Source organism: Cotesia typhae, unplaced genomic scaffold, assembly GCF_013202065.1.
Source record: "Cotesia typhae breed Kobodo isofemale line unplaced genomic scaffold, CoteBio_Ctyphae contig_5, whole genome shotgun sequence".
Classification (NCBI taxonomy): domain Eukaryota; kingdom Metazoa; phylum Arthropoda; class Insecta; order Hymenoptera; family Braconidae; genus Cotesia; species Cotesia typhae.
Genome location: NW_027423757.1, coordinates 514,274 through 520,717, shown reverse-complemented (window position 1 = coordinate 520,717; position 6,444 = coordinate 514,274). Strand labels below are relative to the sequence as shown.

General features: G+C 29.9%; 1 long non-coding RNA gene across 3 annotated transcripts; it reads right to left on the bottom strand.

The window, feature by feature from the left end:
• Positions 1-1,575: 1,575 nt before the first annotated feature.
• On the bottom strand, positions 1,576-5,983 carry LOC141530490 (uncharacterized). 3 transcript variants are annotated; one of them, XR_012479761.1, is made up of 7 exons: positions 5,537-5,982; positions 5,027-5,056; positions 2,936-3,043; positions 2,704-2,856; positions 2,452-2,624; positions 2,082-2,324; positions 1,576-2,013 (listed from the first exon to the last, which is right to left on the bottom strand). It is a non-coding gene; the product is annotated as an uncharacterized LOC141530490 (long non-coding RNA). The 3 variants fall into 3 exon arrangements; XR_012479762.1 differs by having other exon boundaries at positions 1,576-2,034; positions 5,027-5,983; XR_012479760.1 differs by having other exon boundaries at positions 5,027-5,982.
• Between the last annotated feature and the right edge of the window lie 461 nt (positions 5,984-6,444).

Below are 6,444 nucleotides of genomic sequence, written 5' to 3'. Positions count from 1 at the left end.
GTAACAAAGAAAAAAAAGTTGATATCATGTATATCAAAGCAAAGGCAATTTTACGAGCTTTTATAGGAATTTTTCGAAAATTGGCTATCTTTTTTCAATCGATAGTTATTCATCGATGAAGAAAACGAAAACGTGATTTCCACTTTTTTGAAGATTTTAAATGGCCGCCATGTCTAAACTAATTGACCAATTTTGCTCATTTTCGAATTCGTTTAAGGTAATTACTCAAAGAATATGTGTACTAAGTTTCATTAAAATCGGTTGAAAACTTTTGCACATATCCTGATGACAAGGTCGGTTAAATTACATATGGGGCATTCCACGCAAAATCATCGAGTTTTTGACTCGATCCTCTTAGATTTGACTACTCTTATTAAAAAAAAGAATAAAAAATGATCTCACATGGTAAATGCCCATAAGAGATAGTATTTACAAGGATTTGAAGGATTAGAAAGTATTCAAAATGATTAAAAATCAAATCATTTTGAATTCTTTCTTTTAATAAGGGTAAAAATTTTTTATCATTTTCTACCCAACCGAATACATTTTTCAGAATATTTGTAGATTTATCTTCCCAACCCAAGAAAAGTTACGAATTTTTGAAAAAAAAACCGCTCTTTTTATTTTTTTAAATGCTAGAACTTTTTCAAAAATCGACCAATTGGGATCGGACCAAAGGGAAAATTTTTATTTTTAAATAGAGTTTTCAGAAAAAAATACGAAAAAATTTTCAGATGTTAGGATCTATAGAATATTTTAGTTTTTTCAATAAAACCGTCATTTTTCCGAGGTTCGAAACTTTTGACTTTCAATTCTTTTGTTTTAAAAAAAACCTTTACTCATACTGCATTTAATCCCATCATTCCAAAGTTGTGCCTACTTCACTTTATATTTTATTTTTTCGGTTGAAAAAAAAATTTTTTTGAAAATTTGTTTGTCCTACATAAATTTGCACTGAAATTTTTTTGTGTCGCTCGTGAAACCTCCGAGGTTAAATAAAATTGAACTGAAATAATCATAAATTGTATTATTAGTAAGAATAAAATTATTTCTACATTGTATAACATCTTATAATTATTCCTCTCGACTCAGTAATCATTTTCTCGATCTTTTAATCGTACTATGTTATTTGGACTTTTGTGATGAAAAAAAAGACGTTACCTCCACTACAAAATTTAGTAATGGTGTAATTTGACGAATTCTTCGTTTTGTTGGTATCACTTTAGCACTTTTGAACCGTTCTTCCCATTTTTCATCCATTGAATTATATATTTTTCAATTTTTGATAATCGAACACAGTAAAAAGTTTTGTGTAAAATTAGCACAATCTTAGTGTTAGAATCCGTCGACACAATTTTAGTGTTAATTTTCAACACAAAAAAAAGTGTTGAATTTTTAACAAAAATATTGTGTCAAAATTAACATTAATTTTGTGTCGACTGTATCTAACACTAGAATTGTGTTGATTTTACACAAAATAAGTGTTAACTCATTTATTATTTGAGTTTGAATATAAAGGTTAGGGAATAAATTAAAAATAAATAAATTTTTCATGCTTATGAAGAAAATTAGTTTATTTCATTTCTTTAAATTTTGGTCAAGTACCAACAGTCTTCAACTTAAATATATGATTTACTCATCATAAACATATTTAATACTTATGTTTTTTTTTTTTTTTTTTAAAAAATAATTAGTTATTATCACTGGATTTTCGGCATCTAATTCGTGCAATTCCCAGCTTTTTAGTGTATAGTAAATCTAAAACATTGATGACAAATGTCTGAGATGTTTGTTCAATAGCGTAACGAAAACAAGAAGGTAATATTTCTTCAGTAATCCATGATTCACAAACAATATAAATTTGCGAATCGATCTCACAAAAAAAAAAAGTTTTGCTAAAAGCTGGTAACTTATTTATAAACGATGTACAAATAAATTTATTAAGAATTAATGTTGCTTCTCTGAAATTAATACTGTTGCCCACGATTACCAATTTTTCTGACAAATTAACATCTGTTAAGTGATTAATAATAGCTGTTTTAAATTTAATGTTTCCAATTTCTCAAGTGATTTATACTTACATAACCTAGACCAACTTTTGGATTTCGGAGTTTTGGAAATATCTCGACTATTGCCTGTGCACATTCAGCTTTTTCCCATGCGGGTAATGAGCTTTGCACTTTATTTTTATGATCCTTCAAATAATGGCTAACGACCAATGAAACAATTTTTTTTCGGTTTGTATCAGTCACAATACTTAGCTTATTGCATTCTTTGAATAAGTCTTGGCCATTTGGGCTGTCAAGAATTATTTTTTGTAATTTCTAAAACGAAAATTAGTTGTTAGTTGAACAATTTATTATTCTTTTCACATGAATCTAAATATTTATTTTCAATTTGTAATTTCAAAGTAAAAACCAAGAATTTTATAAATTTCTATGCATGACTCACCTTTTTGATAAGAACCGTTGCTTGGGCATGAGATTTTAATTTTTGCTTTTGAGCAGGAACTTCATAATGTTCTTCTCCAGCAACAGGACTAATATTTTCCAATGATGATAAATTCACAAAGTCAATAACTGGTAAATTCAGTGAACACTCTAAATTATCTGGAATTGTTATATCTGTAGGATTAAAATTTTTGATGTGTAATATCAGACGTAATATGCATTGATAAGCAAGTGTAATTAACAAAAAACTCACCATTCAAGATGTTATGATCAATAAATTTTATTTTCAATGTAACACCTCTGGGGCTGGAGAAAACGTAGTCGACCAAAATAGCATCCAACCGAACATCATCTGAATCAGTGAAATAAAACGCTGTTTCAACCAAACTGGGAAAGACTTCACGAGCTGTAATAAACAATTATATTTTACAACAGACATAAAGAATGAGTTTGATAAACAAATGTCAGAAAGTATAGAAATTAACCTTTGGAAATGAAATCATTTAACGTAACAGGTAGTTCTAATTTCGCCCAAACTTTTTTATTTAGCTAATGAAAATAAACATAACGTTTCCTTGTGAACTATCAGCCATCTACAAAAAAAAAAAATAAATAAAACTAGTGTCAGAAAATATAAAGTAAAATTGCAAAAGAAAAACATAAAATCAATAAATTTTTTGATATTTTTAACTTCTCGCTAAGAAAATTAAAAATTTTCAAAAATCGGGAAGTTATTGGTTTTACCCCGTTTTGCAAAAATCGAGTTTTCAACAGATCTCGATGTTTTAAGGTCCTAGGAAGCCATTTCGAGGGTTTTTGAGAGGGTGTCACTATGTCTGTGTGTCTCCTCTGTGTGTGTGTGTGTGTGTGTGTGTGTGTGTGTGTGTGTGTGTGTGTGTGTGTGTGTGTGTGTGAACCTCTTATAACTTTTGAACAGTTGAACTGATTTCATCGCGGTTCGTGCCATTCGAAAGGGCTTAGCCAATCTTAGATTTCCTAAAAATTCGAACCAATTCGGACCGATAGATTTTGAGAAATTTGGAGAAATCTCAAAAAAAATAGGAAAAAAAATTTTTTCAGAAGTGGTTTTTTTGGAATAACTTTTAAACAGCTCAACCGATCGATTTCAAAAACTAATCAGCTCTCAACCTTGAAAAACCACGTCGATCGCCGCCAATCCGATCAAAATCGGTTGAGTCGTTCAAGAGACATCGTGAACGAAAGAAAACCGAAAAAAGTATTATTTCGGAGTTACTCCGCAATTTCTGGTTTGATCAATTAAAACTTAGAAATTCTTTATGAGGCTTAAAAAACTGCGTAGAATGCCGCCAACTACGTAAGAATCGGTTCATTCATTCAAAAGTTATTGCGGTTTAAAAATCCAAAAAATAGTCTTCTATGAAACTTCTATTAGATTTTTGTTTTTTCATTATCATAGTTCTCAGAGAATGACAATTATTAAAAGTGCATTATTTACGATTGAAAAGGTTTTTGAGTTATGAGCTGAAGCTGAAATTCCGACGTCTACCAAAAGTTCTGCAACAAGAAAGTTTGTTCATTATCATACTTTTTAGAAAAATTTGGTAAAAAATAAAAACAAAAAGCAGTCTCATAATAAAACGTCACATTTTCGTGTGCTAATTAAAAATTGTTTGACGTTGCTCATCATAATGCAACGAAACTTATTGATAAAGATAAGAAGTTATTTTTGGAAGGCCAACGTCAATCGAATCGACGATGTTTTATTAATGTTTACCCTCATAATAATATGAAAGTTGATTTTACATCCGATAGTGATGTAAATCAACCAAATGACATTGGTAAGTATTTCTATACTTTTTCGCAGTATTAAGTAACTTTTGCATACAAATTATATAAAAAATCGTTAACTTTTGAATCATTCATTTTCTTCATTTCTCAAAAACTTCAAAGTATTGAACTGATTTATTTTTCATATAGTAAAAAATGATCTTTTATGATTTTCTCTTTATAAGTACACTTTTCTTTTTTATTCATGATTCTAGCTTTTTCGTTAGTATTTTATCATCCTTGAAAAGAACTTAAAAGTTTGAGTTCACAAAGATTTTTAATTTGAATCTAAAAAATTGCTAAAATCTTTTAACGAATCTTGAAATTAGGAAGTCAAGTTTGTTATGTAACTTGTTAATTTTTGGTTTTTATTTCCTCTTGTAATTGAAATTTTGAATTATTTTGTGAATTTTCAATAATTTAACTGAAATTTGATTATATTATAGGAAAAAATTAATCTATTGTCAACGATACCGGCTTATTAGCCTTTTCACGCCGAAGTTGAACTAAGTGAGCCGCGTGGCACCGAAAGAGTAGGGAGCTTGTAAAATAAATGTAGAAGGAGGCGTTTCACCAAGAGTGGGGGAAACGCCCAGAAGGCTCAGAGGGCTAAGTCAAAAAACGTATTCCAGTCTTAGTCGAACTTCACACTCAATTTCTGATTACAAAGTTAAATTATCGCAACAACGAAAAAAAAGGACATAGTGACATCTCTACTTGCTAGTAAATTTGATTGTGCCCATGTGACTGATAGAAATGCTACTTACATCATAGTTGGTACGTTGACTAGTGCAGATCTTGAAGTAAACGATTACAATATAAGTCATATAATGGTCCATCGAAAGTGTGAATCCATGAGGGAAAATGGAACAGAAAAATAATGCATGATAATAAAGAACCTGGGAATGTCGATAGAGTGACAATTGTGTTAACAGCTTTGGGACAAGAAATATTTCTGGAAGCTCCCAAAATTTCTTCTGGAACTGGTGGAAATCAGGCTTCAGTAATTGTTTAAAAAATACGGGATTGGTTTGTCACTGACAAAGTTAAAGCGTTATGCTTTGATATTACAAGAACAAATACAGGTATTATTCACTTAAATTATTGCTGATCTACATTTTGAGATGTCTTCAATTTTTTATAACCATGTTTTGATTGTTCAATTTGCAATTTATTTATTTGTAAAATTTAACTAAAAGTTTATTATTTATTATGAGTACACAATGGTTCATGCCCTTTAATAGAACAAGCATTAAAAAGAGAGCTTATTTATTTACCGTGTCGTCACCACATTCTTGAACTGGTTTTAAGATTTGTATTCGAATTATATTGGCCTACATCATCTGAACCTAATCTTCTAATTTTTAGCAGATTCAAAGATAATTGGAGCAAAATAGATCACCAAAAGTATGTTGCAGGAATTTTAGACCAGGGAGTATTTGGAGTCAAAGTTGATACTAAAGAACAAATACTGATTCTTCTTACGAATTATTCAAAAGTAAAAATAAATATATTTCATGTTTCCCGTAATAATTACGTTAATCAAATTAACATTGATTGCAATTTAGTACTAATAATAATGTTATTAATTTATGTTACATAGATATTACGAATAAGAGGTGATTACAGAGAGACTTGGAATTGGCTTTTATTTTTTTGGGAGCGATACTACCTAACGGAATAATTTTTAAACCACCTGGAACCAGTGTGGCCAGATCGTGCTCTTTTCTTACCCCCACTTTGTAGGACACTCTCATCTGACTATATTGAAAGCGGTACAAAGTGGGGGTAAAAAAATCGCACGATCTGGCCACATTGCCTGGAGCAGTACATCACGCAAGGTGGATGGTCAAGGCAATTTAGAATTTGAAAATGTTTTTATTCAGAAATCAATTTAAACTTACGAATACTGAAATGAAAAAAGTGCGTCAGGTCGGTGTTTTTGTAATAAAATTTTATGTAAAAATGTGGTTTTCAGCAATATCGGCAATGAAAGCATCAAATAATGATTTGAAGCTAATATAAGAATTGCTTTCCTATAATAAAATAAACCCAGTTGTTTCTAAAAATATATCCGAAAAAATGGCTAAGCGTTTGTGGTACCTCTTAGAGGAATCAGCTGCTCTATTATTATTTGATATCAGGGTGTCACTAGAAATAAAAAAAAAAATTATTACAGCTCTAA